The 21,489-nt window shown below is 38.9% G+C and overlaps 1 protein-coding gene across 2 annotated transcripts in view; it reads right to left on the bottom strand.

Moving 5' to 3' along the window:
- DTNA (dystrobrevin alpha) overlaps positions 1-21,489 on the bottom strand; it is a 224,917-nt gene that overhangs the window by 149,855 nt on the left and 53,573 nt on the right. For both annotated transcript variants that reach the window (XM_016195949.2, XM_016195948.2), the window contains exon 2: positions 15,018-15,144. The gene's annotated coding sequence lies outside the window, so the exon portion shown is untranslated. The remainder of the gene's footprint in view (positions 1-15,017; positions 15,145-21,489) is intronic.

Genomic DNA, 21,489 nt, shown 5'->3' with positions numbered 1-21,489 from the left:
AATAAAAAGTTAAACTTGTTTCTTTTCTCACTAAAAGGTAATATCACATGTCCAGTGTAGAGAAGTTGAAAAATACAGAAAGATGTATGAAATAACATTGAAGCACACATGATTCTACTATCTGAGGTAACTGATACCTACATTTTGACGTATTTCTTTTACATATTAAAACTCAGATAATTTTGAATATTGCTTTCTTTTGTTTCATTAATTACATGTAAAATAAACACAGTAGGTATTATATATTCTTTCAAAATATTTTTAAATATTTGCATAAAATTCAATTCCACTATTTGGATATATCAGAATATATTTAGCCATCCATATTGTTAAATATATAGTTGGCTCTTTCCAGGTTTCTTTTTATAAGCAATGTTCCTTTATATATAAAGTTATGGTGATATCTTGGGGAATTTCCTTTGTCTTTTTTTAAAAATAATTTTTTTATTGATTTAAGAGAAAGGAAGGGAAAGGAATAGAAAGATAGAAACATCGATGAGAGAGAGACATTGATCGGCTGCCTCCCGCACGTCCCCTGCTGAGGATCCAGCCCACAACCCAGGCATGTGCCCTGACCAGGAATTGAACTGTGACCTCCTGGTTCATAGGTCAACACTCAACTACTGCTCCACACCGGTTGGGTTTGGGTAATTTCCTTTGAATAGATTCCTGTGAGGGAGGGGTTTATTGAATTAAAGTAAGAAAACCTAAGCACAGAATTTTAGAATTGGCAAGATATATACCTATAACATAGTATAATATTTCATTTTATTGATGAGTAAACAGGCTCAATGAGGTGAAATAACTGGCTCAAAGTCCTGCCATGAGTTCTTTTAGTGCGAGAACAGAAACTGGAGTCCTTTCGAGGTCACTTAGCTTTTTGTAATGTCACCATATTGACTCTAAATGGCAGTTCAGCTCTGAGGTGCTCCCTCCCTGATCCAGTTTGGTATCATCTGTGGAACTCCGCAGATGTGCGCTGGAGTCCAAGGCAGGAATGGTAGTTACTTGGAGGTGGGGGGCACTGGCCTTTCTGTCAGGGACAATCCACATGGTGGCATCTCTAAAGTCACTTTCCATTGGTAGCAAAACCAAGTCGATACTGAGAAGAGGCAAATATATTCCCAGGCCAAAATTTGTCCTGAGGAGGGCAAAATGGAAAAAGATTCCAAGAGAGGTAGGAGGTCAGGGTGCCATAAAGTTAGTGAGTTCGGGTTGATACAGAGCGAGGCAGAGCTCTTCGACGGGCTCCGAGCTCTTTGACGGGCTCCGAGCTCTTTTCTGGCCTTGGATTCTGTCAGGAGGGCAGAGGGCCTGTGTGGTTTGAGTGGCAGGCTGCTGGGTAATTCACAGGGGAAGGGGAATAGTAGTGTCTGCTCTTGCTCTGTGACAAGCCCATATCCAGTAAACCCTGGTGTGTTTGCACAGCCATGATGACGTCTCCATTGAATGGATATGTTCTTTTTTAGCTAGAGGGAAAGCGAAGGGCATGTCTGAAAATCAAGTCTGCCTGTGAAGTCAAGGAAACAAGGAGATTCCCGAGACCTTACTCTTGAAAGAATTCATTTTCTTAGTCTGAATACACAGTACTCAGAGATTATTGTGTGTGTGTGTTTTTGTCTCTTGCATGTGGCTCATCCTAAAATGAGATGAGTTAGTCTAATTCAATATATTTTAATTAAGTGCCTTCTAAGAGCACATATTATACTAGATGTAGGCAAAAAATATAAATGTCCTTTAATCTAGAAGGAGAGATAAGACTATGGATAAAGAAAATATAGCTGTAGATACAATGTATGAGAAAAAATATAATTAACTGACTTGACAGTAGACAGATAATTTACTTAGTTTAGCTTAGGCAGAAGAGTTAAGGGGAAAATCACCCATTTAGGATGCCCTAAGCTTGGAAAGCATTTGCTATAGGGATAGTAGGTGTAGTTTCCCAGATTCTTTAACTTTGTGTTTACAGACTTGGTATATATCAACACAGCAAACATTCTAAAGGTCTATGGGGGGATGCTTATGTACCCTAAGAGCATATTCAGTGATGAAGGTTAGATACAGGATTGATAGAAGCTACTGGTTTCTCCCTTCCTTTGTAACATGCCACTGTGAAAGGACAAGTGATTAAGTAGTCAGTGACAAGGTGAGGGGGAGAGGGTGGACAGTAACTGCCTATCAAGTAAAATATGTATATATATTATAGGTAATGAGACGAAGAGACCAGAAAGCCAATGCAATGCCATGCACCCTGTAGGCCCTCACTAAAAGTTAATTACTGTGACAATTATGATAAGAATAAAGTATATTAGAAAATGAGGCAACTTAGAAAAATTAAGGCAGGACTGTAGGAGAATAAATGATTATGGAAAAACACAGATTAAGAGACAGTTGGAAAAAGACATAAGGTGATTTAGGGGGAAAGATAAAAAGAGAAGCATGTGTAGTTCAAGAGAACACATAGTAAAATTACCCAGAAAGAGTAACAGAAAAAGAACACTGCAGAAATGCACCCTATTGAGAAAGCTGAACTGAGACAAATAACAAACTAATATATGAAATTTCATTCTATACACTTAAATGAATTCCATTATTGGAATGAATGAAAAAGGTTCATGTGGTAAACAGTTTTTATATAAATTGAGCCATAATATTGGGAACTTTGTCCCCTTTTGGCAAATGCTCCATTGGCAGGGACCATTCATCTGCATTTTAGAGGTTCCCATGGTGAAAGTGAGGACTTCAGTGGAATCAACCTGGGAGGTATTACCTGAGCTCCACACTTCATACCAGCCAGTTCTTCATCAGGCCATTGCATTCCGTTTATAGCCTCACAGTGACATGCGAAATGGAGAAACTGGAGAAACCATTAAACAATGGTGAATAATATACAGGAAGGGAAGTGACACAGAAGCCTGTGAAGGAGGCACTAAAGCATTTGAAAGGAGAGCTGCACATAAATAATGGTGAGCAGGTGTTCTTTTTTTCACTGAAGGCACCACAGTATGCTTTTGCCAGGTGACACACTAGGAAGGACCTCCCGATATAATATCAGAATTATGGCTTATGAGTAATAGGAGGCAGAAAGGCATTAGCATTCTATGTTGTTGTTCATCAGAAATAAAAAGTGTTTTTGGAGGACATTAACCACTCATATTCGTTATATGTAAAGACATTTTACAGCCCATTGCATTCTGTTTACAGCCTCACAGTGACATGTGAAATGGAGAAACTGCTGCTCTTATACACACACACTGAGCAGAGAGAAACCCTAAGTTATACATTAGATCCTGTGGTTTGAATTGCCCACCCATGTTGTCATCCTTGTAGCAAAAATATCCAAAGTGCAAAGTGTTAAACACAAACACTATTTGTTTTATCTGTTTCAGGTTTTATAATATCTTCAGTAAGTGTTATAGATCAATTAAAAATAAAAATAAGCAAAGATATTTTCTACTTACTTGTAATTCCATCAACCACAGTTAACATCTTTGCATTTACCTACTTATACCTGTTTCCACGTAAATATGCAGTGCGATTTAAAAACAAATGGTTACTTTTTAAATTGCAGCCTTTTCCATATTCTAAGGGAGGCTACAGGCTTCATGATTATCTTTGAGATTGCTCTTTTTTTCTGGAATAAACTTTAATTGGCCCATTGGTTATATGTAGCCTAGCCTGGAAGACAGAGGCAGAGACAAAAAACTAAGCCACTCAAAAATGCTGTGGACTGTGGGTCGTACAGCTGGAAAATTATGAGTTATTAAACGGGAATGGGGAAGGATGTGGGATGAGATCCAGGGAGAATGAATGTTGAAGTTCTGAACGTGGGCATCAAAGTGCAGGTCCAAGAAAACTCCTACCTGCAGGGGAAGCAGTTTATAAAACACAGTGGTCCAGGAGGAAACAGCCAACATCTGACTTCAGACTTTTCCCCTCCAGAACTCTGAGAGGATAGGCTTCTGCTGTGTTATGTCACCAAGCTTGTAAATTGTTACAGCAGATCTGGGAAACTAATACATGGAGTTCTGGGAAAGGTCTCTTCCCTCAATAAAAGACTCACAGACAGAAACCAGAAAGTTGGTAGAGGGGGAAATGGCCAATGGTTCTGCATGGTTGGGGCACAGGCCGGGTGGTGAGTGGAAGCTCAGGAAGAGCCTGACTAGGTTGTAGGGCTCAGCTCACCTTCAGCGGAATTGTTGAAAAGCAGCAATGATAGATTATGGAAAGGTCTAGATCAAGGGAATTATAAGTCAAGAAGCAAAAGCATTTTCTGAAAAGGGGTTTTTGTTTTCTTTCTACATGCTGTAGATGATGGGGTCCTTGTTGTTGAAGTGCTGGCTACAGTGAGTTGCCTGCTTCGCGTTCTGTGACCAGCAGCATCTCCCGGGGTGCTGCACCGCCCGTGCCTGTGTGCGGCCCTGGTGCTTCCAGCAGCTCAGATTCATGGAGGGGCAGCGACGAGCAGACGAAAGGGCTTCTCCAACAGGAGAAATTAGCCTGCTATCCGCTTTAGACAAGGAGAGCATTGCACCTTCCAGGGATGCTTGCTGCCTCAGGCACTCTCTATTTCATACAATCAAAACTTCGGTGCACAATTTAACCTCTCTACACTGGGGAAGTCCTCTCCTGAAATCCCATCTTCCCCACCAAAGTTATTTTCCAAAGAGGGACTTTTGAAAGTTAAATTTCCCTTTTCAGGAACCCTTTGTCTCCCTTCTAACAATGTCATCTCCTCTTGTCCAGTCCACATCCCTGGAACCCAATCAGTTCACTCTAGACTCTGGGAGGGATGAATTGCCAGGATTGCCTCTGTTAGCATGCTCAGATGACACATCTGCATTTTAATAGGGGCCCTCTGGAGATGGCAGGGGATGGCTGGTGTGGGTGTTTTTGGATAAAGGAGCACAGTGACCTGAGAGAATATAGATCTTCAACATCTTATCTACTTTGAATTCAGGGTCCACTCCTTGTTGACTGCATGGCCTTGAGCAAGTTACTTAACCTTCTGAACTTTAATTCCATCATCTAAAAATGAGTACCTATTTAACAAAAGGCAGTAAGTAGGTAACACATGGAAAATACCTCATGGGGAGTCTGGTACAGAATAAACTGTGGCCCTTAATGTTTTACAGGAGTTTCTTAACCTTGATACTATTGACACTTTGGGACAGATAAATTCTTTCCTTTAGGAGACTATTCTGAGAGTTGTAGGATGTTTAAGCAGCATTCTGACTTCTCCTCACTAGATTCTAATAGCATTCCAAACCTCCTATCCCTGAGGCATGACAATAAAAAATTTCTACAGATATTGTCAAATGCCCCCTGAGGGGCAAAATTTCCCCTGGTTAAGAACCACTTGACTGCTTTAGAGTCAAGTGGGAAGGGCTTTGAACATCTCTCAAGAGATGGCCTTAGATGAATTTCTCTCCTGCCTATATGTAGGGCAGAGTCCACATAAATGATTTTTCTTATGAGTAGTGAAATTTTTCTTATTTAAATAAGAAATCATCCTTTTTTTCCAAGCTCTCAAGTGTGTATCTCATCTGGGATACTTAGACATCTCTTTTGATGGACAGGAGAAGGTGAAGTAATGGCAAGAGGATGGGGTCTGACAGCTGAATTTCTTTCCAATGCTGACATTTCTTTGATGTCTTGTTTTTCACCTTAAGAATTCTCGCTAATTTTGTTTTCAGCTCAGTAGTATATTCATTACTGTTTTCATAAAAATGTAATGTCTCCCTTCCTCTTTGCTTGAGTAAAACACTTTAACAGGGGCAATGTTTCCTCCTGGGACTCCAAAGCCTGGGCATGCAACCAAGTCTCCTGGTTAGAACAGAACGGCATTATAAAGATGCACTTTCAGTTGTTGGTGTTTTCTTCAGGAAGTATCAGGAATTTTTTACTTTATGGGTTAATTTCACCATCCAGCTAAAAGTGCTCTTACTCCACCCATTTTTACTTTGCTTCTGCATTGCTTTTTAAAATAATGGTTTTTCAAAAGGGAGGGAAATGTTTCAGAATCCTTAGAAACCCAACTTGAAAAAGATTATACTATAGAAGAATGAAGTAAGTGCTGTAATATTTTCCTTAAACACTGAACAATCAGAATCATAAGCATTTGGAAAAAGCTATTTAGGAGCATGAGTCCCAGCAGATTCTTTGTTCTGTATTCTGTAAAAACTATATCAAATATGTTAGGGCCCAGTCCCTTTGCTTATCTGATCATTCTCAGGACCCCTACCAGCTATAGGGAAGGACATTATTTTGATGATTTAATGAGCTACTTCTGAGAAAGCTAGTGTTTCACTGGCCCATTAGAAATGTCTGAGATGGCTAGGGCAGAATTAAGGCTTGGGTCACCAAGCTGAAACTAATGTCAATGTTTCAGTTATTCATTGATGTTCTTCAGACCCTCGGACACACCTCTACTGGTTACTAGGCAACCACAGTTTATTGCAGTTAGTATACATTAAGCATGAACTTTATGTGTGAATATGAAAGGGATCTGAATATTTTAATGAGAAGGCAATCATGAGCTGAACTAGATTATTATCTTTGCTATTAGGTAAGAAAAAATATGAGGGCCTTTAACATCTTTCATAAGGTGGATTAATAACATTTTACTGAAAAGCCTTCAGGCTTAGAGATGACAACCCTACACACAACAGCCGCAGCACTGGGTGATATGGAAAATGTCAGAGTCATTTTATCAAATGGAGGAATTCCTGTTAGGAACTGAGTTATGACAGAGATTTACAAGGCCTGCTTCTTAGGCCCTTTCACTCCTTGTACTGTAGGAAGGAAGAATCCAAGAGAGAATGGGAAGGTTTTTATATTAGGGTAATCTATCATTGTGCTTAATGTCTGCAAGTGTTTCCTGCCAAAGGAGAATTCAAGGTGCTGTGGAGATGCGCCAGAAACTCAGGTAGTGGCATGCTCTGCCTTAGGCGCGGTGGCCCCGCTGGCCATGGAGGAGGTACGCGAACCCAGGGGGCTACTCTGTGGCAGTATGTAACGGGGGTCCAGCCTGTCGAACTGAAGTTGTGAGAGACTCATTTGATGTGGCTGAATGGGAAGCATGTAGCCTTATCTGGAAGGTAGTAAGGCTTTTTTCTGTCCAAATGTGCCTTCTGTAGATGCTATAACCCTGGCAAGAAAGTCAGCTTCAGAAGGGAAACCATGTGATACTGGAGTTTATATATATTAGGAAGGAATGGTATAATAATAAAAAGCTGTCCTTAGAAAAAAAACAGCTAGCTTACTTATCTATGCAACTAGAATTGATAGGAAAAATACATGTATTTACCTGAGTCTTAAAGTATATTATAAATATGCTGTCAAATACTCTGTAAAATTTCTCGCCCGTTGTTACGGAATGGCTAGGAATGATCGGAATAGAGGGGTACACTATTTCTCTGCTTTGACTTGAAACCATCAGATTCGCTCAAAGCTTAAGGTTTTGCTAAAATGAACTATAAAGATTTAAAAGTCCAGTTTTAAATGTTATAAAAATCAATTGATGATTAAAATACAAGCTAAAACAATGAGACTGTCACTCATATGAACACACTAACATTAAAGCAATGATTAACTTTTGTAAACTCACCATAATCTTTAGTTTTTGATAGGAAAACATTGCTCACACAGTTTTAAAAATCATACTTACATAAACAGCATTATGCAAACTCTTCTGGGGGAAATAAAGGGGCAATTGACCAACAAAAGACAACTCAACAAGCCTGGGGCATAACCTAGGAATGTGAATGGAATTCTTATTTTTTCTAAGATACTGTATATCTATCTCACTCAAAGATACACACAGCAGTGTACATATGCTCATATACTCATACTTTAAAAAATTCTTTTCCACTTCTGTATTTTTAACAAGTTATCCATATAACAGTAGTAGACCAAAGACATAGCTATGCATCTTTTTGTTTTAATATGTCAAGTATTCATGGAACACAGTTTTATATTTTTTAAAGAAGTAAATATGTTATAATCATTATGCTTGTCACTCCTGGATTATTCTGGTATTCATTCCCATTACAGTGCAGTTTGGGTTTCCACACAGTCAATCATCCAGTCATGCACACAAGACAGTAAGCAGGAGGCGAGCCAGGAAGGTGTTTCTGGTTTTGCTCGGTGCTATGTCCAGCATCCAGCAAAGCTCCCGATATTCACTTAATTCTCAATAAGTACTTGAAGAATAGTAAATTTACTCCTACATATTATAAATAAAACCAAAATCAATCTTTATTTTCTCAGTCTTTTCTCCTTAAACTCAAAACTTCTCTTGGGGAAAATAAGATCAAGAATATATTGCCCTAGCTGGTTTTGCTCAATGGTTAGAGTGTTGACCCCTGGGCTGAAGGGTCCTGGGTTCGACTCCCACCAAGGGCATGTATCTCTGTTGCAGGCTCGACCCCCGGCTCCGGTCAGAGCATGTATGGGAGGCAGCCAATCAATGTGTCTCCCTCACATTGATGTTTCTCTCTCTCCCTTCCACTCTCTCTGAAAAATGATGGAAAAAAATCCTCAGGCCCAGCCGGTGTGGCTCAGCGGTTGAGCATCAACCTATGATTCAGGAGATCATGGTTCGATTCCCAGTCAGGGAATATGCCCGGGTTGCAGGCTCAATCCCCAGTAGGGGGCCTGCGGGAGGCAGCTAATCAACGACTCTCTCATCATTCATGTTTCTATCTCTCTCTCTCTCCCTCTCCCTTTCTCTCTCTGAAATCGATGAAGATATATTTAAAAAATAAAAAAGAATATAGGAGACTATTGACTGGCTTATTGTTTGGTGGAGGGTAGCTAGGTGGTAGGAGCCTCAGATAGGTCTTAGTTGTGGCTTTGTTGCTAATTATTGGGGTAGTACTTAACTTCTCTGGGCCTCAACTTCCTCAACTGTAACATTAGGGGGTTGCTATGGTCTGAATGTTTGTGACACTTCCAAATTCATATGTGGAAATCCTAATGCCCAATGTATTAGGAGTGAAGCCTTTGGGAGGTGATTAAGTCAGGAGTGTGGAGACTTTATTAATGGGATCAGGGCTCTTATAAGAGGCCCCACAGAGCTCCCTAGGCCTTCCACCTTGTGAGGTGGTGTCCAGCTGTGAACCAGGAAGAAGGCTCTCACCAGAACATCACCTTGCTGGCATCTTGATCTTACATTTCCAGCCTCTAGAACCAAGAAAAATAAATGTCTTTCTTTTGTAAGCTACCCAGTCTCTGGTATTTTGTTACAGTAGCCCAAATGGAGTAGGACAAGGGTCTAGGATGGATTCTCTGAAATATCCCTTCTAATAGCTAATTCTGTAATTCTAACCTGCGGAAAATTTAACTAGGATATTACTTGGAATAATTATACCTTATTTATCTTAGGTTCCTAGCACAGAGCCAGTGAACCTAAGAGATGTGTAATATATATTTAAAAAAACAAATGAATGAAGAATCATTACTAATATGTGTGTCCTAAACATAGAATTTTTCACAAAATGAAGGAAGCTTTCTTTATGGATACATTTTTTTCTTTTTGCAATTAAAATGAAGTCAGAAGATAGCTGTTTGAAAATTTTGAGTTTTATTCATATCAATTATTATTTTTCTACATGATACTTGAATAGTATGATTAAAAAAATTTATAACACATTTAAGCACTCTCAGAAAAAGTGCTAATAGTATCATTATGTCTAGGGAAATTGTTATTTGCATCTTAAACAAACCCTTTCTTAATTAGTCATAAATACTCATTTCATAAATAGTCTTAAAGAGAAAAAAGGAAGAGAAACAGAATCCTTGGCTTTAAAGCTCCGAATTCTAGTGGTGGTTCTAGATAACATTCAGCCCTAAAGTCCTATCAGTCTACAGTTTTATACATCATCATTTCCAGGCATATGATCACATCAACAAGTGAGGTTTTTGCATAAATAGGTCTCAGAGCCACAAGGTGCTACATCTTTTAAACTCATTGCACAGAAATAGTGCTGGTTTTAGCATCAACCTAAACATAAACTTATTTGCCAATGAGAAGAAGATTTGTAGACTTATAAGTAGCTTACTCCTCAGGAAATATTTTAAATAGAAAGTTCTAGCATTATCTTACATGCATATTTTTATAGGATTAAATTGGAAGCTCTTTTAGAGTGTCAGTTTGCTGCAGTGAAAGATATGGCTTAGCATTTTTGTTCTGCCACTTACCAGAAATAAGACATTGGCAAGTTACCTAAAGTCTTGGAACCCTAGTTTTCTTATCCAAATAAGAGGGAAAATAACAGCTAATTTGAAGGGTTATTATGAAAATTAAGATAATGTTTGTGTGGGGCATCTGCTTTGGTGGTTGGCACAGAGTAGCACAGATCCTCTCTGTAAGGTCCCTTTCCCCTAATGGACTCTCTTTTTGCTTATAGTGGCTGGAGTGTTATAACCTTCATCACACGGGGACCACTCAAACATATCTCAAAATATAACCCTCCATACTTGATCCAACGGCAAAAAGGGGACCGCTTTGTGTTTGGTACAGGAGATTCAAAGATTAAACTGTCCTTGATGAAAATTTCAGAGGGAGGACAGATAACATGAGAAATTCCAACATAAGCCCGTGAGTGAATGAATGAGATTGCTTTTCTTTCTCTTGTCTACAGTAAGAGCTGATCTTCTAGAAATGACCCAAAGGGTTATGTGAATTCAGAGACAGGACTGATAACTGCTGACGCTGGAGGGGCTTAACAACGACTTCACTGAAACAGTAACGACGACTAGGCTATTGCGAGCCTCTGAAGAGCGCATTCAGTCTGCAGGTGAGGGGACTGGGACAGGGGTGTAGAAGTGAGGAGAGTCTAGGCAGGAAAACCAGCCTGGGCAAAAGGAAAGGCCCCGGGAGCATGGCTCAGAGAAGGCAGATCATGCCTGTGTTAGCCAAGGTAACTGAAGAGCAGAAAGGAAGGCAGTGATGAGACTCAAGATATATATATGTGTGTGTGTGTGTATGTGTATATATATGTATATTATGACATGCTAAGGAATATAGGACACAGACTTTGTTCTGCAGTTGATGGGGTAGCCAACACTGGCTTTGAGATAGAAGTGGAGGGTGTTAATTAGGTCATATTGACTACTGTTGGTTAGGCACCTACTATGTACCAGGAACTTTACTGTGTCGTTTTTGCTGTTTTATGGGTGTTATTTTGTAGTCCTCACAACAGATTAGACATATCTTTTCAGGTGATGAATCTGCGGTTCATTGAGTTTAAGTAACTTGCTGCTCAGGATGATACATTATTAAATTAAGCACATGGAATGAAAGGAGCAATAGGATACTTAAAATACTAATTTCAGAACAAACCATTAAAGAATGGAAATAATGAGATCTGAATGTAAATTAGGAAATTGATTTAGGCAGTAATGTTTTAAAAGGAAAAGAGAGTAGGAACACTGAAAAGAGGAAATTTGTGTTCAAAGCAAGGCCGTTCAAGATTCTGGCAAGATCTCTTAATATAGGTATATTCTGGAATGACTTAAATTTGTTAATAATAAACAATGTTGCCTCTGTGTTTTAAAGTGATTTGATGACTATATTATAGGAGAGACAGTGTCGCATAATAATGAAGTGCTCAGGCTCTGAAACCAGACTGTCTGGATTTGAATTTTCACCCCATCTTACTTAACCTCGGGCAGGTTATTTATCCTTTTTGGGCCCTAGTTTACTCATCTTTAAAAAAGGAGATAATAATATTATATATGTCATGGGGTTTTTAAGCATGAAATGAAGTATATGTGTATACAAAACCGCATTTTGGTATAAAGGAGGAACTCAGTGGGCATCAGCCAGTGTGGCTGTGTGCCTTTGTTCTTACTCACTAATCATTTATTTAGAAATTATCTACAGTGTGCCAAGCACTGGGCTAGTTTCCAGGGATACAAAGATGAATAAAAGATTATTTCTGCCTTTAGACACATTTGATTTTTCCCACATTTTACTATGTTATTCAGCAAAAGTACTGTTGACTACATTTTGGTTACAGCACTTTCCCAGACTATTTGGGCACCAGTGATTTAAAATCTCTACTCATAATGTTGCTCATTCGTGTAACTAAAGCCTCCACTGTTTCTCCCCCCTCTTCCAATAGGACATGTGATATGTCCAGCCCTAGTTATCTTTTTTGAAAGGTGCTTCCCTTGACTCACCAGGAAACATTATGAACTTAGTGAGATTATTTCAGTAGTCTCCTACTTATGTGTACCAAGCCCTCAGAAGCTGAGTGTTTGGACCACTGTCTCAGGAGTCTCTTCCTTGCTAATTCATTAGACTTATAGGTGATGTAGCATCTATTATTAGTAGGTGTATTTCTCTTCCCAAGAGTATTTTTTTAAACACATGACTTTATAAAGCCTTATTTCTTTAAGCTGGAGAGAAATGTTAATGATCAGAATTTTCAGTGCTGTACCAAACTACGGAAGATGTGTTTTGAGGACGTCAGTTATTCACTGCATCTTAACCACACCATAAAGCTGCTCATTCCTGTATCTCCTAATTTTAGACTATGAAGGGGTCCAAGTAATTCTGCTCATAACGGCATTTTCACATTGTTTAAAGGATCCTCAATTAGGCATTGTAGGTTTAACATTAACATTGGTTGAATGGATGAAAACTGTTGGTAGGAGGGACACCATGTCCTTTTGAGTGTACCCATAATACATTAAAATGGACAGATGAGCAGTCACAATGACCTCTGAGAAAAGATTGAAAAGGGAAATGTCTCCATAAATAAATGAGAAGGAAATGAAAATAGCAAGGCACTTGAATTTAAAATAACCAAGCAAAGTGCCAAAATAATTAAGTGAAAAGCCACTTTAATACCAGGGAAGCCCTTTAGCATGAGTGGGATTGTTGGGAGAATGGTGAATTGTTTACCTGTCAAAAAACAGACACTGGCATCCTGATTACTTTGCTTTCCAATATAGTCAGTATTTATTATAGGAAATGTGAAATGTTCACATCATCAGGCATCAAGTGGAATACAACCATTACTGAAAGAGAGAGGTTGCATCCATAATAAAATAGATCTGAAACTTTAGATTTAAGTGTGAATGCCCTAAGGCGAGGCTCTTATATTGTACATAAAGAAGTTTAAAATGTGAATTTTAAAAAAGTAAGAATCACATTTAGTATGTATTTGAGAAGTTAAAAAAATCTTCCTATTAATTTGATGAGCAAGATGGGAATATCAACAGTGATTTTATTAACAGCAACAAATTAACACGACAACATTTGGATAGCTTAGAATATGGCTTTAAATATATTAAGTTAAATTTTTTTTTTCAGTGTAAAAAGCCCAGCTTTACAGTTAACTTTAAATTTATTTCCTGAGAATAATTTATTTTCCTTGGGAGAAACATGTGATCCCCGTTCACTTTTTCTTCCAATGATTTTGAGAGAAATGAATGAAGTGCTGATTGGTTGGTTAGGATCTAACCAAGAAAATATAAAACATTGTAAATATTTAAAGAATTTACTCCAGGGAAATGATTACACAGATGATGGAAGAACTGAGAAGCTAAACTGGGCATGATGAGTCAACCTGGGTGGAGATTAGCAGCAGCAGGAAGACAAAGGCCTCCCCCCCCCCCCCCCCCCCCCCCCAGTTTCAAGGGACAAAGGGAAGGGGCGATATTACTGTAGCTCAGAGTTCAAGGTCACTGGGGGAAGCTGGAGGCGACGGAGGCTGGGTTGGAGACTGGAAACCAGCAGAGTAGGAGATGGACGAGGAATGGAGGGGAAGGGAAAAACAGGTACAGGCAGGCACAGTCGGAAAACAGAGAGTTAAGCAAATAAGCTTTTCATTTTCATTTTCTCCTCCAGAGTAATGTTACACTAGGCAAATTGATTTACTGATATTTTTAAAGGGCACCAAGTTTAGTGCCTGGGAACTGCATTCAACCAACATCTTGTAAATAAATGAAATAACCAATTTAGTTCCACATACACTCCCATTAAGCCAAATTTACACACCCTTAGGATTATGAGAGAATCATCCACTGTCACTCTGAAGTTAATCAAAGTATAACGGAAGCATCACTGCCTTTTGCATTAGATTTAGACGGACGGCGGTGGGTGCTCTGTCAGTTGCATTGTTTTATTCAGAATTGTGAATAGTGAGTGGTATATTCTGATGATCTAGAAGTTGCCATTCTTCAAAGCAGATAATAAAGCCACACTTAGAAAACTAGACCCAGGAGGAGGTGGGAAGACACACAATTTCATCAGTAAGACCACCACCCAATTCCTCCATTCCTGTCCATGCTTCTGTGAAATGACAATGGAATATTGCAGACTAATTGTAAAGCACCGATTTGCTAGGCTTACGCCTTTTGAAGCATTGGGAGGATAATTATGTATGATGGGGTAAAAAATACTTATCCATCCATTTTTGACCAGGCAAAACAAAGCTTAATGTACACATGTGAGCATGTGTGTCTGCTTAATGGTACAAAGCAGTTTAGAAACTGCACTTCACCTACACCATGCCCTACTTTAATTTAAGCATCATAAAATCTCCCCATGGGCAGCCTCTGAAATGTCAGCCTTTTCTCACACACAGACTCGTTAATGATTAAACTGCCATTACTACCATCACATTTTCCTCTAGTTTATGCCATTAAGACATGGTTTTGTCTCATTTTGGCTTATTACTCTGATATTAAATACATTAATATATTTTAAAAATTAGATGACCTTTAGCACAGAATGAAGTATTATGGCATTTGCTTAATAGAAACCAGGAAGGGATGTCAGAGCCATCTCTGTACCTCACACCTCATAGTTCACATGGTTTCGATGATAATAAAAAAATAAACAAAAGGAACAAAATAAGTCTTTCACTGCCTGGCATCTCACTAAAAGTACAAAATGTTGATAATATTTAGCCCCATTTTCTTTTCATGCAGGGAGAGAAGCACTTTAAGGAGAAATATCTGAATGTTCATCTTAAATTCTTTGTCTCAGACACACTTACCTAAAATTCAATGAAGCAGCAGCATGAACTGTCCAAAACCATCTATTTTTTCTTTGGAACGGCAGTTGACTATGGCATTTAAAGACTTCCCAAGCACTTCATCCAGGGAATGGTAAATCCTATTTATCTGCAACAAGAAAACATTTTAATTTACCTAAGCAACTCATACTTACACGTTTATTACAGAAACAGGAAGGCAGAATAGGCTTATCTAGAGTAAAAGACATTTTATAAATTCTCTGATACACTAATAATGATTTGTAACACTCAACTTAGGGCCTTGGTTTTCACTCACTGTAAAAATATTTAGAAAAAGGGATATTTGTGCAAGAAGTCACTTTATACACGAGAATGGTGAGGCCTGGGCAGGGGTGGGTGATACGCAAGATCAAGCAGTTGGTTAGTAACAGACAGTGGCCTTGAATCCCGGGTTCTGGACCTGGGTTGATTAAAACTCCAGAAACAAAAAAGATGGAACCTCCTGTGTTTTCCAAGTAGGTAATTTTCTGGAATATTGTGTCACCACCATTTCTACTAAAGCCAAGGAAATTACAGTTGAGTCAATGTCCTGGACCAGCATTTCCTCTACCCGTTTAAGCTTGAGCAGTTGTAAGTAGATACAGACCTGAATTTATTTAATGATCCATATGATTTATGTTGTGTAGTAATAGCATAGATAGTAAATAGTTCAGAAAATTGCCTGTTAATGTTTCTTAATGAAGCTGAACAATTTTACAAGCTTTTGCCTTCTGAAAGGAGTCACATGTGAGAACTTAAAGAGATTGGCTCTAGATTGCACTTTCCAGTGATTTCCTGTCCCTCTAACCCAGCTCCCTGCTCACCACCTCCCACCACCTCCCACCGGCTAGTCTTTCTCATAATTCTCTCTTCCTCCTTCCCTTCCCCTTTCCTTCCTACTAACACACAGCCTGGCTGTTTACTATCCCAGCTGCTACATGGCTGGAAGCAGCAGGTATTTGAAGCTTAAGGACTCTCATGTTAAGATGAAGGGAAAAAGTGGGGAGCAGGGGAGATCACAGAAAATTAAGGGGAGAAGGCATCTGATGGCAGAAAGGGTAAAAAAGGGACAGAAGGAGCCTAGCTCTGCACCTTGAATTAAGGGTGTAGGTGCCCTCAGATTCCAGCTCCATCCCTCTGCTTTCCTTCCCCAACTGTTTTCTTTAACCCCAGGTTGTCTAAAATGATTACAATAATTATTTAGTTTTCATGGTTTCAGGATTCCTATGATTTTTAGATTCAAAGAGAAAATTCTATTCAATAATTCCCTCTGCCTTACCTAATCCAAGTTCTCAGATATATTCATTATTGCATGAGATTTATTTAACAGATAAAGAAATATTCATGACACTATTAAGCCTTGTTCTGCCACATTAGAATCCAAACATCTTTCCCTGTACTTAGATACTAGGTATATACATGTATTTGACATTATTTGAATTAAATGTATCATTAGCATAGTAGTATTTTCAGATATTTTTTGTTTTCTCAAAATATGTGCTACTAGTTAAAAAAAAATTAAGGTTCCGGTAAATTAGACATGCATCTGGGAATATGTTATATATAAAAAGATTAACCCCCCTCTCATGAATGTAGCTCTCCAAGCCATAGCATCAGAAAATAAATGGAAATCTTACACAATATTAAATGTACTTTTATTTAAGACCATATATAAATATGTATATATATATTTTACACAGATAGATAAACGTATATCCAACTGTATCTGGCAATAAAGAGTCACTCAAGAAATCCTTTGGTAATGGCCTGGGGATATCTTAAGATGATGTTACTGATTGTTGCTCTTTTACCTGGCAATTTTGGGAAGGATGTTTTGCATTCAATTTTTTTTCCTGGTCCCTGGGTCTGAGGGATCTGAGACAGGCTCAGATAGAGACACTGTGTTAAAGTCCCCCACAGAGTGGCTCAGGTTATGCACCTTAACTAGGATCTATGACTCCAATAAAAGTTACAACTTGGATGACATCTTCATTGTAAACTGGCTTTAGTTTTTGCTATTCCTCCTTTGCCAAGAAGTGGCCCCATCCAGCCTGTTTCTCACAGGCAGTGATCAAAAGCAGTTGTCTGATCTACAGGCAGCTCCATCCTTACCCCTCTTGGCTTCTGTCCCCTGGAGCAGGCAGAACTGAATCGTATCCATAATTCTATTCACTCTCGAGCCTCCCAAACTGCCACTGAATTAAAAGCATCAATCCTACTCTCCTCTTGCTGCAGCCCACTGGACACTTGCAAAGCAAAATTCTCATGTGAACAATGGGTAGGAACAGAAATACTTTTCTCTCTAAATTCTTATTTAAATTCTCCATCAGCTATCACACTCTAGTTTGACTAATGTGTGGTTAGATATTAAAATTTAGTGTCAAGCTTCCTAAAGAGCTTTCCATCAGCGAAATGACCAGAGTGAATACCTTGCCATGGAGTGACACGAGAGAAAGAACCTTGTTAACTTGGAGTGCCATGTTTGAGGCATAGGAGTTGGATGGAAGTTGCAGGAGGCAGATTTTTGCTCAGTAAGAGAAGCCCCTTAATTTAGAATGCACCACCTAAGAAAAATAGTAATCTTCACACTAGCGGTGTCAACTTAAATACAGGCTGGATAATCATTTGTGGTGGTGGGATTTGGTCAAGCACAAGGATGGTGTAAGGAGTGACCCCCAACTGTGATTCTGTGGGAGCTGGCCAACTATTAGATTGGGGTGGAGTTAATATTCACATTTTTATTTACACTTATGTCTTTACTGGCCTTCCCATCTAATACAGCACTCCTCCCTCACTCTCTGTCGCCCTGATATTTTCTTCTGCATAGCACTTCCAGTATTTATATTTATTCATTGTACTGTACACTAGAATGTAAGCTCCATGAAGGCAGGAACTTCATTCACTATTGTACCCCTGATGCTTAGAACAAAGCCTGACAAATAGCATGTCTGCAGTAACATTTATTGCATATCTATCTATCCATCCATCTATCTGTGTGTGTGTATGTCTTAGTCTTCTTTTCTTAAAAATATTTGATCTAATTTCCTTTCTTACCCCTATGAGTTTGCACCATACTGAAAATAATTGCATCACACTGAAAAAATGAAGAACCAGAGTAGGCGTTTTATCTCCTTTCATCGTTACAGGAGAAGAGAGCCTCAATGTTAAAAGGAAGAAAGAAGATGAAGCTCTGTAGTACTTCCCTAGTCTCTTTTTTAGTTACCCTTGGGAGAGTGCAGTGTGAGGAGCTAGCTTACTAGATTTCAGAGGTTAGGATGGAGGCCACTTTTGTGAACCAGCTGCAGGCATGCAAAGGGCGCTCCATAGAAATACAAAGGTTCAGAGCCACGCTGCATTCATAAACATATGAAATTTGGTTCTTTTCCGGTGCTTGACACTATCTTTGGCATGAGTTGTAGCAGCTCTTAAGGGAGTTTAGCTAAGAACGATTAAAGTCACCTGAAACGCAACTGCTTATTCAAATAATTTCCCAATACCTTAGCTAGGTGCTGCTTTTTACGGGTGACTCTTTGGTGTCACTTTCACAAATGGCACACAAGGTTTTCACAGCAGTGCTGCAGTTGAGCTCAGGATTCTGGCTACCCCTCTTCGCAAACACAGCATCGGCCAGATCTTCAACCACAAAGAAGAGGCTGGAAAATGAAGAAAACCTACTTCTGTCTCTAAGCATCTTCTTAGGTCCCTGAAGCATCTTCTGGTGTTACAGAAAGAAGACTGAACTAGGATCAGAAGTCTGGGTTTCATGTCTCTCTCTTTCACTAACTAGCTGTGCAAGTCATTTCCTCTTAACTGTGTTTCTCATTAGCAAAATGAGGGTATTTGGTCTAGACCAATGTTTCTCAACAAGGGGTGCTGCCCTCCTCCCCCAGGACATTTGGCAATGTCTAGAGACATTTTCTATTTTGGAGGGAGGGTAGCTGCAACTGGCATCTAGTAAGACAGAGGTCAGGGATGCTGCTGGACATCCTATTATGCACAGGACAGCCCCTCACAAAAAATAATTATCCAGTCCCAAATGACAGTAGTGCCAGGCTAGAAACCCTGGTCTAGAAGGTTCACAGGTCCCATCCAGATCTCTGGGCTAATTCCTCTTCTGAAGTCTCCTCCAATTCTAAAGGCCACACTGAACTCCTTCCAGCACCTTCCAGCTCTATTCTTAGGGCTACTCCTCCATATTTAGACTTCAGTGTTTCCACCCCACCCTTTGAGTTCCTTCATTGTAGCACATGTTACCATGTAAAATTACCACTTTAAGTGCAACTGGAGGGCAGGGACTATTTCAGTTATTTCTTCATCATCTTTAACACGCCATCTTTAATGATAATAATACTCACTAAATGTTTATTTGACTGATGGCAGAACAACTAGCAAACGAAGCTCAGTGTTTTCTCACTTGGTTCCTATATAGAATTGTGGCATAAATTTATGCAGATCATTTCACTGGATTATTAGTTATTGGCCTAAGGATATCAAAGTGGCTTAAGAAGCTATAGGAAAGTGGATTTGGGGTTGTGGCCTTTGGATTAACTTCAGAATCACTCCAGAAAGAAGGATATTAGAGTCAGGGAGAGGACAGCTGGGAGATGGGACTTTCTGGATGCTTTAAAGCTCCAGAAAGTTCAGGGAAATTTGGGCACTCTCTCTGTTCCAAGGATTTGTTCTTGTTGTTGAAGAATTCTGCTTGAGAAGCAGGAAGGTCCTGGATGTCTGCACATATTTCCTATTAAGGTCATAGATTGTTACTTCTAGCTCTTAGGATAAAGAGGCTGTGGCACTGGGACAGTTTAGCTGTTCAGATCCAGTGTGGCCCTAGCACAGAAGGGGAAACTCACAAAATGTGGTGGGCCCCTCCCACCAGGGATTCTGGGCACCCAGGGAAGTGCTGTTGAGACTGGGTGCATCTGCTCCATGCTAGTCAGACACCTCATTTCTGTGAAGCTTTTATGTCTTTGGTCAAATAATTAGGCAAATTAATGTCAGAGGGAGTTAAGTAAAGTACATCTGTAATTTCTTTCCACCAAATTATAGCTCAAGGATTGCAGAAACATGAGCTATACTTCACAATGCTACAAATTTAGGTACCTATACAGGGAAAGTAGTCACTGCCTGCCTCACTTCCCGGTCACCTACTTGAATACTCTGTCATACACAACAGGGCCAGAAGAGGCTATTCGAGCAAGGGAAAGGTAAGAGACAAAGTACTGAGTTTCACTCTTGACATTTCTAATAGACAGGGATAAAAAAATCATATTTCACCACTTAGGTTAAAATAAGATAAAGCAGAGAGAACAGTAACATTTGGACAAATAGCTGTCAGAAGGAATGAACATACACATTTAGCCCTGAATGTAGAATTCTTTTACACCAACGAGCTAGAGGCCGTAGGCCTGAGTAGCCACCTGAGGGTTACCGAATGCCTGACTTATCTCCATCTGACTCACAGAGGACGAGTATCTTTCTAAAAAATGGAGATAAATGATACAGCATTCAATGTGGTATAAGTTGCCATGCCACTTTGGAGTAAAAGAAATAAAAATGATACTATACCCTAGCTCATAGGTTCTCAAACTTTTTGTTCTGCAGACCCCCTAAGAACTTTTGTTTTTGTGTTACATCTATCAATATTTACCTTATGAGAAATCGAATTAGAAATTAAAAAAATATATATTTATAAATTTATTTACATAATAATGGTAAACCCATAAAATGTAACATAGATAATATATTTTTAATAAAACAGAAATATTTTCTCAAAAAAGCATAGTGAGAATTATAGCATGATTTTACTTTTATAAATCTCTTTAATGTAACAGAAAGAAGATAGCTAGGTTTTCATACTTGCTTCAGCATTTAACCTATTGCAATATGTAAAGAAACTCCAACTTTCACATACACAGTTTGAAAGGTAGAGCATTTTCATAGCCTTTCAGATAATTGTGAAACAAGTAGCTGTTTCTTAAAGGTGAGTTGTAATGTGAAATCTGAACCTTATAAATGAACTTTGTATAATCCATTACATTAAAATCCATTATCTGCCTTGTACTTTGTATAGATTTTTTTAATGTATGATTTTATAACATCATGAATCAGTTATTCGGTAAGTATTGGTTCACTGAGTTATGCAGATCTTTCAAATGTTGATTCATCTCATTTTCAATAATAAGTTATATTTGTCAATATCACCATCGATCTCATCAGAAACAATCTTTTAGGTATTAGGAGGCTGTCAAGCTCACAGTGGAAGATGCAAGCTTTCCAAAATTCTGATTTTTACTTCAAAGTTTGAATTCTATCATTGTCAGAAAATACTTTTCGTTTTCTCTGAAGTGAGAAGCTCACTTCATTTATTTTCAAGGAAATCATTCCCAAATACCATATCGAAATAACCACAGTTTGTCTGCCAGTTGTTCTTTCAAGCAAACACGTTGCTCTG

This window comes from Miniopterus natalensis, chromosome 7, assembly GCF_054644295.1.
Source record: "Miniopterus natalensis isolate mMinNat1 chromosome 7, mMinNat1.hap1, whole genome shotgun sequence".
In the NCBI taxonomy this organism is placed as follows: Eukaryota; Metazoa; Chordata; class Mammalia; order Chiroptera; family Miniopteridae; genus Miniopterus; species Miniopterus natalensis.
This window is presented reverse-complemented; position numbering and strand designations above follow the sequence as displayed.